This window comes from Sphaerodactylus townsendi, linkage group LG05 (genome assembly GCF_021028975.2).
Source record: "Sphaerodactylus townsendi isolate TG3544 linkage group LG05, MPM_Stown_v2.3, whole genome shotgun sequence".
NCBI lineage: Eukaryota > Metazoa > Chordata > Lepidosauria > Squamata > Sphaerodactylidae > Sphaerodactylus > Sphaerodactylus townsendi.
Genome location: NC_059429.1, coordinates 97,941,149 through 97,957,574, shown reverse-complemented (window position 1 = coordinate 97,957,574; position 16,426 = coordinate 97,941,149).

The window sequence follows — 16,426 nt, the reverse complement described above, 5'->3', positions numbered from 1 at the left end:
AGGAAATAAAACAGGGCAGGCTCATTTTGGGGAGGGGGACCTGTGCCAAGTCCCCCCCCCCCCCAAACAGGTTATATAGTATCCTGCACTGGTTATATTTTACCAATGCGAAATTGACCATACATAACATTTCTCATGCATGGTTTATACATGCAGCATAGTGAGGTGGCGGAGGGCTGAGGTGGCAGAATGGACTGTTTCCCTTCGGTCTGCAGGTGAGCATTACATTTTTAAAATTTTTCCACTACCTGTGACTGAGAAATTATCACAGCATGCTTTCTCCTGGTGTGCTAGGTTTTAATTCACAGGAATATTTTTCAGTAGGAGCATTAATTACATAATAACTCCATCAATATACAATTGCCCTTTCTAGCACCATAGAACATTTTCACTTGTGTGTAAACATAAACAGAGGCATGAATCTATACAGTAAAGCAACAGTACAAATGGTTACTCATTGCACAGTGTCTGTGAGAACCAAGTTACACAGCCATGTAGAAAATGCTGGCTGAGTAGACCTACACATAGTGTGGAACTCTCTCAACCCCACCGACATCACAAGGTGTCTGTTATGGGGAGAGGAAGGGAAAGGAGCTTGTAAGCCGCCTTGAGTATCCTTACAGGAGAGAAAAGCAAGGTATAAATCCAAACTCTTCTTCTTCTACAGAAACCACTGCTGTATATGTCTCAGGATGTTCAGGTTTTGTTTTGTTTTTTTGCTGTCAAATCTCAACTGACTTATGGCAACCCCATGATGTTTTCAAGGCTAGAGACAGAGATGGTTTCCCATTTCCTACCTTTGAGTCACAATCCTGGTATTTCTTGTCTTAAATTGTATATATGCCCAAATTATCTCATAATCACTTTGTGCCATTCCTGCACTCATGTCAGCAAAAAATGAGGAAGATTAAAATATATATTTCCCTTATTGATTGCAGTTACAGAGTGGACAAGCGTAAGTATCATAATAAACATATCAAGTTGTTTTGCGCCAGCTATGAACCTATCAAGGTAAGGCAAGATAAAGCTCTCTGGGTTATTTAGTTAATAAAAAAGAACTAGGTAAATACAAGCCCTCGTAAATGATGTCAGCAGTGTCTCCCAATGTGACCTGGACTATTTATTGGAATGAGATCTGCAAATTTGTATATACTGTGCCTTCCTGTACACAACAGTCCAGTCAACGATGGTCTCAGAGCAGATGTAGGCTGGCTCCTGAAGTTGCTCAGCATTCGGATTGTTAATTCCTCAGTGTTTTCTCAGACAAAACTACAGACACTCCTTCCTATAGCAAACACCAGAGATTAAAATTACAAGCAGATATATTGTACCTTGGAAGCATTGTGTGACCAAAAATACAGCTTACCTGTTGCTTTAAATAAGCCAAATTATAGTGCAGGCCTGTTCAAATTAACTTTGTCCCTGACAAGCAGAGGCCCAGGTTTGTATCCTCTGTCAGGCTCTTTCCGCATAACAAATATATAGCGGGTTGCAGTCGGGATAAAGTAACCCGTTTTCCTGTTTTTGTATTCACATGCATCCGTGCAGGCAGCAATTGGAGCCCATGGAAACAACGTGGGTTGCTGTTGCACCTTTGCACGGAGGCCTTGTCTATTTTCTAAAAATTATCTCCCACTGATGCATAGTTATGCAGGCATGCACAAATGAAACCCCACAGCCATGCTGACTTCTTACAATACCACAGTACAACCATTTGCACCTGTGTGGCTATGCAGAAGTAAGCCAGGATTATTATTTTTTTAGGAATGTGCAGCCGAATAAAGCACCTCCTGCCTAGCTGTTTGCTTGCAAGCAGCTGGAAACCGGGATTTTTCAAAAGACTCGCAGATAGTGCGATTCTTTTAAAAAATGGTTTGTGGGAAATAGCATGGTCAGACTCGCTTTAGGGGCGGGATCCGTGCAAAGTCCCCCCCCCCCCAAAAAAACATTTTTTTAACTGTCCTTAACCCGTATTTATTGGTCCATGAGGAGCAGGCCTCAGTTTCTCATTTCATTCTACTATGTATTTCCTGCACACAAGTTCTGCCACTTTTTAGGTGAGCCAGCATGGTGTAGGAGTTAAAAATGGCTAACCTGCTGCTTTTCAGGAATTCTATGAAGCCTCTCCTAGCAATGATGAACATGAAGTATTTCTTATGTAAATGATTACAGGATTTTGAAATGCTTGAAAATTTCAGAGGAAATTCAGAAACAGGACTATGTGCCGTGTGTGTGTGCTTTATAAGGCCCAGCAGCAGCTAAGGATTTTTTTTATTAGATTGACTTTTTTGCAGAGTGCAGGAAAGCATTCTGAAAAGGAAATACTTAAGTTTCCAAATGCTTACCAAATACAAAACAGTTACCAAATACAAGCCTGAATAGTGGAGGGGTCTTTTGGAGTGATGTGGAGCAAAATGGGAGCCAAGCATGTGGGGAAGGAGGAAAATTAGCAGCAACTGCAGGGATAGAAATCAGTGTTCTCTATGCATATCTCATCTTCAAAGAGGAAAAAATGAACTATTATGGGAGCTTCAACTGACCAACAGCAGCACCAGTGGAACCTACCTTTAAGTGTACTGCATTCTACATTTTATCTCACCAACATAAAATGCAGGAATTTTACATATTTAAGCTTAGAATTGCTTATCAATATATTATCAATATATAACTTTTCTGAGTATTGAGCTGCATTCTTTGGTCACGTTGCACTTAAGGCAGAGGCTGAAATTTGCCAGGGAGCCTTGAAGGGCCTCCTCTCCCAGTTTACCGTTTCTCTATCTCTCCACCCACTTCAATGTTGGAGACAGTGACTTGGCATGCCTGGACATTGAGGGAGCTAAATCTCTCTAAATGTATAAGTGTTATCTCTTGGGATGTTCCTTTCTTTATCTGTACCTGGTAGATGCCCTTTGACCCTGCCTCCTTCTCTCTCAGTGTCTCTTTTTCCACACGGACTTGCATGGAGTCAGACGCTTCTATAAGTCTTTCCTGAAGAAACAAATATTCCAAACCCACACCCAGCACTCACATGATGCCGCAATACATGGCTGCTTGTATAGGAAAGTATATTTTTAGATTAGGATTTCTATCTTTCAACTGCAACAAGAATGTGAACAGAATGTAAGTTTTACCCTTTTTCTTCTCGGGAAGACTGAGTTTACTGCACTCAGCATCACACTTCCATGACTGGGCAAAACTCTTCTATATTATCCATTATACCCAACATTCATAATCCACCTGCAAAAGTTTAATGGCTACCCAACTGAGGTAAGAGAACTGGACTATGTAACACTAACTTACAGTTCTCTGGCTGTTTATTTCTGCTCTGATCAGTGCAAGTCTGATCCATATACAGGCAGAACAGTTTAGAGTAAACAGAAAGGTCAAAGCAGCTAGGCAGAGGTTAGCCACTGTCCTGTGGTCCCACATGAGGGCACCTAACATGGGAGACTTTGTACAGATTATTTTTGTAGAGCAACTTCCCCTACTTACTGCAACCATAGATAGGTGTTGCCACTATGGGACATGTGTGACGAATGCACTTATCCTGCATTCAAGTTTACAGGGTGGAGTCTGCCCTGAAAGAGTTAAGCCCTGGCCAGCCCTGATTGGCCAGAGAAAAAAATGCAGGTACTATAAATAGAGTCAGCAAGAGTGCTGAAGGGTTCTTTTGGGGTCTTTTTGGCTTTTTGGCTCTGTCTGTGAGCTTTTGGTGCCTTCGGGTACGTTTTGTGGCAGAGTGAGGAGATTCCGCCAAGATCTCTCACTGCTGTTGTTTGTTAATAGCTGAGGAAGTTATTAAGACATCTGAAACCCTGAGTTTGGAGGAGAGTGACCGCCACTCAGGTGTTTTGAGGGAAAACCTCTGACAAGTCTAAAAGTCTGTCCTCCACAGTTAACACCAGTCTTGGGAGGCCCAGTCCTGTGGCAGAGAGGCCAAATTTGGGATTGTGGGAGAGGGAGGCTGTTATGCCAGAACCCCACCGGGCGTAGACTGGGTGTTTTGTTTAGTGGTTAGGTACAGTGGACTAGAGTCTGTCAACAGAGAGTGTAAAACCTCTAAAGAAACATCTTTTCTGAAACATCTTTTTTTTCTGAAGAAAAATCTTACTAAAGAGACACCTGTGAGTGTCTAGTAACATTTTAAAACTTAAGTGAAGTGCCATTAACATCTCTGCGACCGCTAAGCTCTGAAATCATTAAATTCTGAAACCAACAAGCGTAAATCCTCTCAAGTTACCTGAGAAGCCTCTTTTAAGCCAGAAATAAACGTTTTAAGTTTTTGTTCAGTTAAATCCGTTCCAGTCTCTATTTTTGTCTGTGTCTGTGTTCCCAAAAAGAGTGGTGACCATTTCATCAGTTTGTGTGGGCTATAGTACAGTATATATTGGTGGCAGCGAAGAAAATCAAGCTAATTATTAGGAAGGTTCCTAAAACACCTGACAGGAATCCTTCCTATAGAGCAGAATATAACGCCTTTACTTTACAACATGCCCTGGTAACAGCTAAAAATAATTTTTTCGGCCATCAAATCATATCTGACCTATGGTGACCGCTTGTGGGATTTTCAAGGCAAGAGATGTTTAGAGGTGGTTTGTCATTGCCTGCGTCCGCATTGCAACTCTGTTATCCCTTGGAGGTCTCCCATCTAAATACCTGTCAGGGTTAATCCTGCTTAGCTTCTGAGATGAGATCTGATGAGATCAGGCTAGGCTGAGCTATCCAGGTCAAGTCAACATCTAGACTGGATTACTGCAGTGAGCTCTAGATGGGGCTGCCCTTGAAGCCTTTTCAGAACCTCCAGCTGGGACAGAATGCTGAAGCCAGAGTTTTGACTGAAGTGGGTCGTAGGGACCATGTCACTCAGTATTGTTCTGCTTACACGGCTTCCAGTTTGCTTTCAGGCTCAGTTCAAAACATTGGTACCTTTAAAGCCTTCTATGTCTTGGGATTAATATACCTTAAGGACTGCCTCCTCCCATATGAACCTACCAGTCATCCTCAGAGGCCTTGCTTCAGTTGTCCTTGCTATCTGCCCCCACTATCTGAATCTTGGGTGGTAACCCGAGAAAGGGTGGCATCTGAGGATTTCATCTCTTGTTACTTTTCTTGTGAAATAGACTAGAATATCTGTTTCTTCATCTCTTGAAGTTCATTACCTTTCCTTTCTTGTTGGAAGTTAAGTGTAAGTTCTATTAATTGTTCGAACCTTTGGTTTGGCTCTGTCTGTGTTTTCTCTGATGTTTTTTCTTCTACTACGTTATTCCCCTTTGTGTTGTTTTTTCTCGTGTTTGCCATTATTTTAGTTCTTTAACCAATTGCACATCCTTTTAACTTTATAATGCCAAAATCCATTTTATGCTGTATAAATCCAATTTCTCTGTTATTCCTTCCATCTTTCCTCCTAAACCACCCCCCCCCCCCATTTCCCACTGGTGGCTGGGGGAAATGCCTAATATTGCAATTCTAACAACTCAACACATTCCTGTGTTGGGTGGCACTGCTGGGAGGACCTGCCAATGTTGGAGAACTTATGCTAACTCTGTGGCTGTCAGTACACTGCAGCGCCTGACAACTGAGTTGGAGACTTAGGAGGGCTCTAGTTCAAGTTGCATTGCTGCCATCACTCAGGGCAGTCCCATGTTAAGTTCCTCCAGTGATTTCAATGAGCTTGAACTGGAGCAGCTCTGCAAAGGATTTAACTGTGGGTGGCCAAAACAAACCTCTCTCACTCTCGTCTGCAACCTGGACACAATGCTGTTCACTCCCCTTATAGAGTTGCTATAAGGGTGAGTAAAATAAGTCTGCAGAAAGTACTATATAACTGCTGAGCGTGATTGTCTGTTGCCATGGCGGCCTATGAATTGGCCAGGGGAAAAAAACCTGCTGAGCTCCTCTCCTTGCCATTTGGCCTCTTTAAGGGACATGCTCTGCTGAAGGCGGCCCAGAGATTGTGCAATTTCATGTCAGTAATTTCCTGTAATCGAGAAATCTATTTTTAGCTTCACTTCAGAGAGGTTACACAACAGGCTGACATGTCATGGAATTTCTGTAGTGACAACAACAGCCTACCATACAAAGGAGAGATTGTAGGCTTGGTGATTGACAGGCCAGGTATAGCTACCGAGCTGGGGGTGGGAAGGAGGTGAGTCGGGAAACTATTGCATGGACAAACCCAGGCAAAGTCTTGATTTCAGTTGGACTTTATCAGAGGATTAGCCTGTATTCATTGCCATATCCTCATGACTTTCTGGTCATGTTCTGGCGTTCTATTGTGAATTCACCTTTTGGGCTAATAACACATTCCTCTCTTTTTGAACCATTGGCAGGGTTTCTTTAAAAACAGAGGTTGTGTGTACATTTATTTATTTATTTATTTATTTATTGTTTCGATTTATAAACCGCCCCATCCCCAAGGGGCTCTGATGTCAGATCTACAGTGCAGTCTAGGGTTGCTAGATCTGGGTTGGGAAACTCCTGGAGATTTGGGGATGCAGCCTGGGGAGCGCAGGGACCTCAGAGGGTTACAATGAGAATCTACACTCTATTTTCTCCATGGTAACTGATCTCTGTGGTCATGGAGATGAGCTGTAATTCCAGGGGATCATAGAATCACAAAGCTGGAAGAGACCCCAAGGGCCATCATGTCCAACCCCCTGCAATGCATGAACACACAATCAAAAGGTCCCACCTGGAGGCTGGCATACCTAGTGTATCCCTAAGTACCTTCTCCTGGGAGTAAGCTCCATTGAACAGTCCTGAGTAGCTTGTTCTTGTATGAGCTCTGCTGTAAGTCTTAAGTGTATAAGAGTTAACACAGTCCACGTGAATTTAGATCTGGAAGACATGTCTGAATTTTTAGCATAGGCGTGAGCTCCTGAGGAACTCTTCACAACCTATTAACATTTAGCCTTAGATTGCCAAGACTAAAATTGAAAGAATACTGCCCAGCCCCTCAGGTGTGTTGCAATGAATGAGATTTTCCTAAGCACAAAAGCTTGCCCTTCTCATTCCTAGACTGTTGCCCTCTAAGTAGACCTCTTCTAGGAATTCACAGCCACATGTATAATCTGATTTGCATCAACTTTCCTCCCCCCTAAATCCATTTCAGGGCCATTCCTCTCTTGAGCTGAGTTAGAAAATGGAGTCACTTCAGGAATTTATACCACCAGCACAAGGGCATAAAGGGTTGGACAGGACAAGAGAGGAACATAATTTATGAAGCAACTTATGCTTTCTTATTCCCAGTCTTTGCAATGGCATAACACAGTCATGCCCAGTGGGATGCTCATGATGACTGCTATGGCAGCCGCCTCTGTGTTTCCCGCTGTCCTCTTGCTCATTGAATCTTGGGCATATAATCCAAAATACATTGAAGAACCAGAAAAAAACAAAGAACTTTGGGTCCCTTCCAACCAGCTGACTAGTCAGGAAAGTGCTGAGCTCATCCAAGGTATGTATATCATGTACTCATGTGCCTTCAACTTGGCAAGAGATGCTGACTTTGTTATGTCTCTGGCCTTCATGACCTCTCCCTGTGACCACTCAGGAAGCAAACTCTCCCTTTTCTTCAGAAACTGAAACTAAACAGCATCTCTTCTCCAGAGCAAAAAGCGGACCTCAGCTTTCCTTCACCTTCTTGGAAAGGGAGGCTGTTGAGAAAAACAGAGGAGGAATTAATTATCTTTTGTCTTCAGAGAGTGCCCGTTCAGAAGCAGTTGCCTCTATTGTGTGAGGATACTTGGCTTGGAACCTTGCAGTCTTTTGAGGAACATTCACAACTGCCCAGCCTGCCATGGCAGCCATTTTGTGGTGACACATGCTACCTTTTTTCAAAATTACATATTTGATGCCAATGAAAAGTACATGTGGAATTACAGTCAATAATCAGTGGGCTCTCTTTCTCCCCACAAATAGATAATTGCTACTACTGAAGCTAGTACTGACTGGGACATCGCTCTGTGGGTCCTAGATGGGGCTTTTAAAGTCCTGGGAAATGTATGTTCAGCACCCATTTCTGCACCTATTTCTTCCTGTTGAGTTAGGACTAGTGGGGATGTGTTGACATGAGGCCTATCCTCTGAAGTATGCATTTCTTCCAGGGGAACTAACCCCTGTAATCTGGAGATCAGTTGTAATTCTGGAGATCTCCAGGCAGGGGCGTAACGAGGCAGCCCTGGGCAAACTGTAGCCCTGGGCAAAACCTGAGTTGGATGCCCGCCCCCCCATGGGCGGCCACTCCACCACGACCAAATTTTCTTTTGCACCAGGACATTGGTGCCTGCAGGGGGTGCATTTTTAGACATATCAGCACCAAAATTTCAGCATATCATCAGGAGACTGTCCTTATGCTACTCCCCAAGTTGGGTGAGGTTTGGTTCAAGGAGTCCAAAGTTATGGACTCCCAAAGGGGGTGCCCCACCCCCCATTGTTTCCAATGGGAGCTAATAGATGGGGGCTACCCTTTTGAGGGTCCATAACTTTGACCCCCCCTGAACCAAACTGCACCAAACCTTGGGGGTGCCATCATGACAGTCTCCAGATGATACCCTGAAATTTTGGTGCTGATACGTCCAAGAATGCCTTCCCTGCAAGAACATCCTGAAATTTGCTGTCAATGGGGGTTGCAGGCTGGGGGGGGGCACATTTTTGAAGGCATAGTCTCAAAACTTTCAGGGTCTCATCAGGAGACTGCCCTAATGATTCCCCCCAAGTTTGGTGCAGTTTGGTTCAGGGGGGCCAAAGTTATGGACCCTCAAAACTGTAGCCTCTATCTCCTATTAGCTTCCATTGGAAACAATGGGGGATAGGGGCACCCCCTTTGGGAGTCCATAACTTTGGACTCCCTGAACCAAACCACACCAAACCTGGGGGGTCGCATAAGGACAGTCTCTTGATGATACGCTGAAAATTTGGTGCCGCTAGCCTAAAAACTGCGCCCCCTGAAGGCCAAAAATGGAAAACCACTAAAAATACCCAAAAAAGAACCCAGCATTTTGATGCCCCCCACAAGGTGATGCCCTGGACAGCTGCCCACCTTGTCCTATGGGCATTACGCCAGTGTCTCCAGGCCCTACCTCAAGATTGGCAGCCCTACCAGGGTAAAACTTTCATGCTCTCAAGATGAGGTGCTGTCCTCAAGTTTTTTTACTGCTCCTTGGAAGCCAGGAAAGTTGTTTTGTTTTGTTTTTTTTAAAAAACCCCTTCTGGTCTCATGATTTGCCTACGTGTGTTTAACAAAACACGCCTAATCCTCTGAAGCTTTTGAGAAGTGACGTCAAAGATCCTAGTAACCTGATCTAGAAGAAAAGCTAGTTCTGAGGAGGAGAGCACAGTGAGGGATGTTTTTATCTCTCACCAAAAGTGAAACCCAGAGGGCCTCATAACCAGCAGGAAAGAGAATTCCTTGCCCTCTGTGGTGGCGTGCTAGGCTAATCATAATGTGCCCATGGCTACACGTGAAAAAGAATGTACCATCTTGATGTGCCTTATAGGGGAAAGCACTGAAAACACAGCTCACACCACACCCATCTTGCTTTCTTGCTTACTTCTAGACATTGAAGTACTAGCAGGTCAGTGAAATCTGGCCTGGTTGGCAGTGCTGGGCCATAGCTAAGCTCAGCATGAGAGTCATAAAGCTCCTCTTGTCCCATCACACCCATCTGGTCTAGTCCAGTATTTCATTTAAATCACTCCTTGCCTTCCTTATATGGAGGTGCCTGCCTTAGTGCCTTCAGAGAAGATGGATGGTGCAAGAAACTGCACTGAATGGCTCCGGCATGACCCTCATACAGGACCCTGTGAAAGTTTCTGTAGCACTTGCTGGTGGCTTCCATGTGATCAAACAAAGGGTAATATGTCTGCCACATCACATAAATGAACACTATTGGCAATGATGACTTACAGAGACAGCAGTTTGTTCATTTAGAAAAAAACACTTTGCAAAAGATCTATGAAGTGTAAAAATAATCAGGAGGGGGGCTGGGTTTAAAGATCTGCCATCTGACCAGTAATTGTTTCTGGCAGGATTCTTGTGCCTTTGGAGGTTGCATGACAAGTAACCGCTGAATTTCATGGCATGATGGGGGAAGCTTCAGCTGCAGAAATGGGGGCTATTATATGGGTATTAAAAACAAAGCAATGTGGGGGAAAACCAACAATTCTAAGATGGAGAAAAGGAAGTCTGTATATGGTCTATTATTAGATGAGAAACTATAAAAGGGAGGAGAGTTATGAAGAAGGGACAATGAAGGGTATAGTTGCCTTTTGAACCACTGTTTGAAGTGGGGAGGATATCAATGTTTTAGATGCATGTAAAGTTTTTTTTAATTAATGCATGGGACAGGAGCACATAGTAGCTTCCACACTGTGTTGTATTATTTTGGTTGGTCTCAGTAAAAGGTACTGCATGGTTTTAGGTTTGCCAAAAGAGGCCTGGCTAAAAATGTCCATTCCATAACAGTTTAATGTGCTGCTATGTACCCAGTGATGTTTCGACCAACTATTCCTAAACATGCAACCTCTATTAAAGGATTTTTTAAAATCCAGCCCCTTTGGCAACCCTGCTTATCCCGGGAACTCTAGAAGACTCCCACCTTCTTCCATGCATTTTGCTGGAGAAGGTTCTCATTATTATATATTTTCAAGAATAAAGACTACATGCAGAGACTGAAAGGTCAGGAGCCCCAAATGTTCTTCTGTAAGGCCCTTCTCCTCAGCAACTTGAAGAAGCTGCAATGCATTTTGCTTGGTTGTGGCATTAACCCCACTAGATGGGAGCAGAGAGCCAGCTACTTGTGGCATTGCCAGCTCCTCATGGGGTTTCTCTGGAGGTTTGCAGGTGATCCGTTGCAGGTGATCCATCTGCTTGAGGAGTTTATTTGCTCCTAAGTGAAATGATGCATATTTGCATGCTATGTGCGAAAACTGGGAATAGCTGCACTGACTGGCTGCTATCTAGCTATTGAGCAGAGGGCTAGATATGGCTATTCAAAGCTTCATTTACTCAACTTGGCCACATCTTAATGATAAGCTTCATCTGTTTCATGAACTTGCTGTAAACTTAGGTGAGCCAATAACTGCACTCAGAAGCAGAGGCATAGCTAGGGGGAATGGAGCCCAAGGCAAACATCTGGAATTTCTGCCCCCCATAGGTGGCCGCCCCCCCCCCCCATCCTTCATGGGCAGCTTTGGAGCTGCCCTCTTTGGCTCCCTCCACCTTTCATCTTGATGAGGATAGGGGGAGGATGGAAAGGAGTGGTTTGGGGTGGAAGAGGATGGAACAGAGTGACTTGGGATGGATGGAGGGTTGAAAGGGGAGGCCTGGGGGGGGGGGTGAAAAGGTGAGGGTTCTGGTGGGGCAGGGTGGCAAGCTGAATCCTGGGGTGGGGCAGAGTTGTAAGGTAAGGCTTGGGATGGGGGAGGGTTGGAAGGTGAGTATTAGAGTGGGGAACGGTAGGAAGGTGAGTGTTGCAGTGGGGGGAGGATGGCAAGGTGAGGCTTAGGGTGGGAAAGGGTTGGAAGGTGTGGCTTGATGTGGGGGTGGATTGGGAAGTGATTATTAAGGTGGGATGGCAAGGTGTGGCTAGGGATTGGGGAGGGGTGGAAGGTGAGTATTGGGGGTTGGAAGATGAGTTTTAGGGTGGAGGAGGGTGGGAAGGAATGGCTGGGGTGGGAAGAATAGCAAGGAGTGGCTAAAGGTGAGGAAAGGTGGCAAGGGTGGCTAGAGGTGGGGGGAGGGTTCCAAGGGAGGGCTAGTGGTGGAGGAGAGTGGAAGTTTGGGAGTAGGGGGTGGTGAGAAGGCCTCTTCCGGGCACCAAATGGGCCTGGCTAATCGGGGGGGGGGGGGGAGAAGGCTTCTGCCAGACCCCTGGGCCCCTCCAATCTTCCTGGGGTGCGGCCCCACATTCACCTCGGGACAACAAGGCCATGAGCGGGGAAGCCAACAGGGCTGCTGGCAGCCTCCATTCCGTTGCAGGTTCTGTCGGCCTAGCAGGAGGTCCCATGTCTGACAGCAGGCTGGCAGGCCCCACCCTAGGCCCCGACAGGACAAAGAGCAGCAGAGCTGGCAGCGGTTCACCGGAAGACCTCAATCTGGGGGGCGGGGATGTAGCTGTCTGCAGCTGTGCCAGGCAGCCCCTCTGGGCTCTCCACCTGGCTGCCAAGCAGGTTCCCTTTGTTTTATGCAGCCGCTCCAGCTGAGCCTGGCGGAGCTCCGGAGTAGCTGCCCGGGGTGGAGGGGAATGGGCTGGGTAGTGCTGGCATGGGGGGGTTCCCCTCTTCTCAAGGGGCGGTGCAGGGGAAGGAGGGGGTGGGGGCGATTTTCCACCCCCACGTGACCCAAATGACCTGCGCCCAGGACATGCGACCCCACAATAACACAAAAGTTGAATTTGTCTCTACATCCATTAGTATTAAACCAACATCCAGGCTTCGTGAAGAGACACTTGGGGGATCTTCAGCAGTTGTCCTAACCCCCTCCCCACCAAGCCCACTGACTCCTGTGCAGTTCTGCTGAGGAGGACACTGACAGAGACCCTTTCTTCTGCAAGTCTGGGAAACCGCAGTCATGGGAAGGGGAGAATCATGCTCACCATTCCTTGCCAGTTCTTCCTTGTTTTGTGAAAGAGAAAGACTTGAAATGCAGATGGAGCAAGCTTTGCCCTAACCAATAAAGTGATGGTCCTTACAGGTCTGTGGCATGGGTCATTCAGCCCAGTCTGAACTTCAAGGGGAAAGGGAAAGTTTGCAGTCTCTGGCTTGGGAAATTGCTGGAGGTTCGGGGGTAGTGCCTATGGGAGGCAGTTTGGGGGAAGGAGCTCAGGGCCAATGTAATCTCTATAATATACCATAAAATCTCCTTCTGAAACTGCCTTCAAGAGGATTGATTTTAAAAAATCAATTATACTTTTATTAGGTTTTAAAAACAGTCAATACAAAATATTTCACCTAGGGGACAGATATTACCTAGTGTCCTCTTGACCTTGTAAACATGAATACATTGGAAAGTTCTTACTATACGCATAAAAAGGAGTTGAAGTAAAACACCCGGTCAGAGAAAACAAAGGCAAAACCGGTTCTGGTGGGTTTTCCAGGCTGTGTGGTCGTGGTCTGGTGGATTTTGTTCCTAATGTTTCGCCTGCATCTGTGGCTGGCATCTTCACAGGTGTATCACAGAGAAAAGTCTGTTTCAGACACAGAAACAGTCTGTCAGAAACAGACTTTTCTCTGTGATACACCTCTGAAGATGCCAGCCACAGATGCAGGCGAAACATTAGGAACAAAATCCACCAGACCACGACCACACAGCCTGGAAAACCCACCAGAACCAGTTGAATCCGGCCGTGAAAGCCTTTGACAATACAAAGGCAAAACCACCCCCTTATCCATTCCTTCCCCTCCCCCACATTCTGTGTTTTAAATACACATGGGAGCTCCTTGTAGGAGTGGATTGCCTTTAGAAATGGGGACATCCCTTCAGACTTCCTTTTGTGTACTTGAAGCCTGAATTAAATATCTACCCTTTTGGACAAGGTATTGCTGGACATTCCTTGACATAACTGGGCACAGACTGGATTGCTTAAGGTCACCAAAAGGGAATTCAGAAATTTAGTCGTAATTCTGGCAGAACTCCAGCCCCACCTTAAGGTTGGTCACCCCAGAAAGGAAGCATAATTATCTTTTCTTATAAAATCCAAGACCTTGGGCCTTCTTTGCACACGTTCTCTTCAGCCCCTGAAGCACCAGTATTTCAGAGTAATTGCATATATTCAACAGTGGAAGAAGTCTATTCATCTTCAGAACTTTGGACAAACATTAACTAAGACGTGAGGCTAACAAACTGCTCCTAAGAAACAAGAAACCCTTGTCCTCTAAAAGTATGAGTCACCCCTTGACAAGCTACCCTGCTCCCTGTCTGCATCACAGTAAGACATTCAAAGCTATGGCCAAGGAAAAGAAATGTAATCAAATACTACTGTCTGGCATTGATAAAGTTACAGGTGGCATACATCTGAAATTATTAGCATAGATGGATGCATAGTGCTTCTTAATTGCTTTCATGGCGTAGTGATTCTTAAGCTATCACCCTGGGCCTTTTTACTTGTTTGTTCTATGTGGATCACTTCTTGATATGACATTTTACTAGAAAAAAAATACTAGAAAAAAAGGCCTTGCTTTCTCCAACGAAGCAGCCTGAATAGTTCAGTTTAGCACTGATTCCTTGGAATATGGGAGCTGAGCAAGTTTGGCCATGCTATGCAGAGGAAGGTAATGGCAAACCACCTCCGCTCATCTCTTGCCTGGAATAACTAATGGGTGAGGTCACCATGTGTTGGTTGCAATTCAACAGCATGTTCTTCTCCTAAAGCTTTATCAGCAGTTTCGTTTGGATAAATGGGCAGTTTTAAAAGCTTTTCATAGGATGGGAATAAATGTGATCATCCACTTAGGTCCTTTCTGCACAGTTCAAATATCCTGGGTTGAGCAAGGGAAATATCCTGGTTTGGCCCAGAAGTTTGCACCGTTCCCAGTCCTAAAGTGGGAAATACCCTCATCCCAAGATTTTCAAAAATTGCCAATTTGGCGATTCTTTTCAAAAATCTTGTGTTGAACCCGCTATCGTGCAAACACCATGGGAGCAGAACCAGTTTATTTTCGCCACCCAGCTGCCTGATGTCCCTGCCTTGCCACCCACCCCCCTAATCTCCCCACCTGACATCATGTCAGTTTTCAACTCTGCTGAGCTGCTGACCATTTCAACCCACCCTTCCCAAAACGTTCCCCCAAACATGTTTTCTGTTCATGATACTGACTGAGTGCCATTTCACCTGGGTTAATCAGGAGTGGAGTCCCAAAATGTCCCCCTTTTCTTTTCTGTACATGTACTGGTTACTTGGAGCGCATAGCTAGGGAGATGTGTACTTTGGCTGAATGTTAGTGGGCATATCACGGGGGGGGGGGGTGTCTCTCATTTTCCACAAAAACATGAGGCAATGAGTGGGAATGTGATGTGATGCTGTGCCTCATTGTTTTTTTTACTGCCGCTTGCCGTGTTGAGGCCTGTGCCAACCCTATCCAGAACTGGAAAAGCGGGGGCTTTGTTCCCCCCCTCTCGCTGTGGGTCGACCAATCAGAAGTGCAGTCTTTTTGTGGGCCAGCAATTCAAAAGGCAGGGTGGAGACATTCATTCAAGCTGCTGCCCCAAAACAACAGCCAATCAGAATGTGGGTCAGCGGGGATGTTTGCGCATGTGCAGATATGCTTGCGGTGTACATACAAAATACCCAGGCTTGTGCAAAACAAACTAGAGTATTTCCTCCCAGTCTTTACTCAGTTCCTTCACAGAAACAGGCATCCATGTTAAGGGAGAAACCGGGATAAAACAGATCTGGATTTAAGATACCAATTGTAACCTGGTATAATTGTTCCCCTGCCCGGCCCCGCTGCCAGCTAAAGTAAGTGGGGGGGCATGGGGGGATGCAGAAAACTCAGAGTCTGGCCCAGGGTCTATTTTCCCTAGCTATGCCCCTGATAGCAGGTAAGTTCCATTACTAGGTGTAAGTTGAAATCATAGCCCTCTGGGGATAGGGCGGTATATTAAATTAAATAAATAATGATGATAAATCATAGCAGTATACACACTGCCAATGTAATCCTGAACTAGGGTCTAGAAGACCCATGGGCTGTGATACGAAAGCATGCTGGGTGACCTTGGAGCAGTCACACACTCTCAGCCTAACCCACCTGACAAGGTTGTTGTCAGGATAAAATGGAGGAGAGGAGAATGACATAAGCTGCTTTGGTTCCGCAATGAGGTATAAATGAAATAAATAGACAACCTGAATGCATGTAAGTGGAAAACAAAGTAACAAAAAATGGGTACAGGCTGTTCTCATACTGTTCTCTATGCCTGAGGCTGAGGGAGCTTTCTTACCAACCTGTTAGTCAAAGATAAATTTTAAATAACATATTTTAAATAAGAACATATGGCTGTGACTGGTTGTTTCTACCTGCAGCAATTCCATCAGTTTCCTGCTGGCAGATATACCAGCTGTGATTTGGAGCTGCTAAGCTTCCTCTCTCATACTCCCACTTGGGTAAAGCAGGAGGAATTATGGTAAAGGCTTTTTGTTCAAACAGAAACTGTGTGGTGTATAAACAGACACAGGTAAAGCAGTGGACCCTTCTTGCACAGTTGGATGCAAGGCACATGCACAGCCAAGGACGTAGGTAAGGGGGGGGGGGGTTCTTGGGTTCAGAACCACCCCATTCATGTCTGAAGCTCTGCCCCTCCGTTTGTGGGTTTTAAAAACATTTTTAGTGTTTTTTTCAGTTTTTGGCCTGCAGGGGGTGCATTGTTTGGACTAGCAGCACCAAGCTTTCAGGGATTGTTTGGGGGACTCTCCTGATGATACTAGCCGGGTTT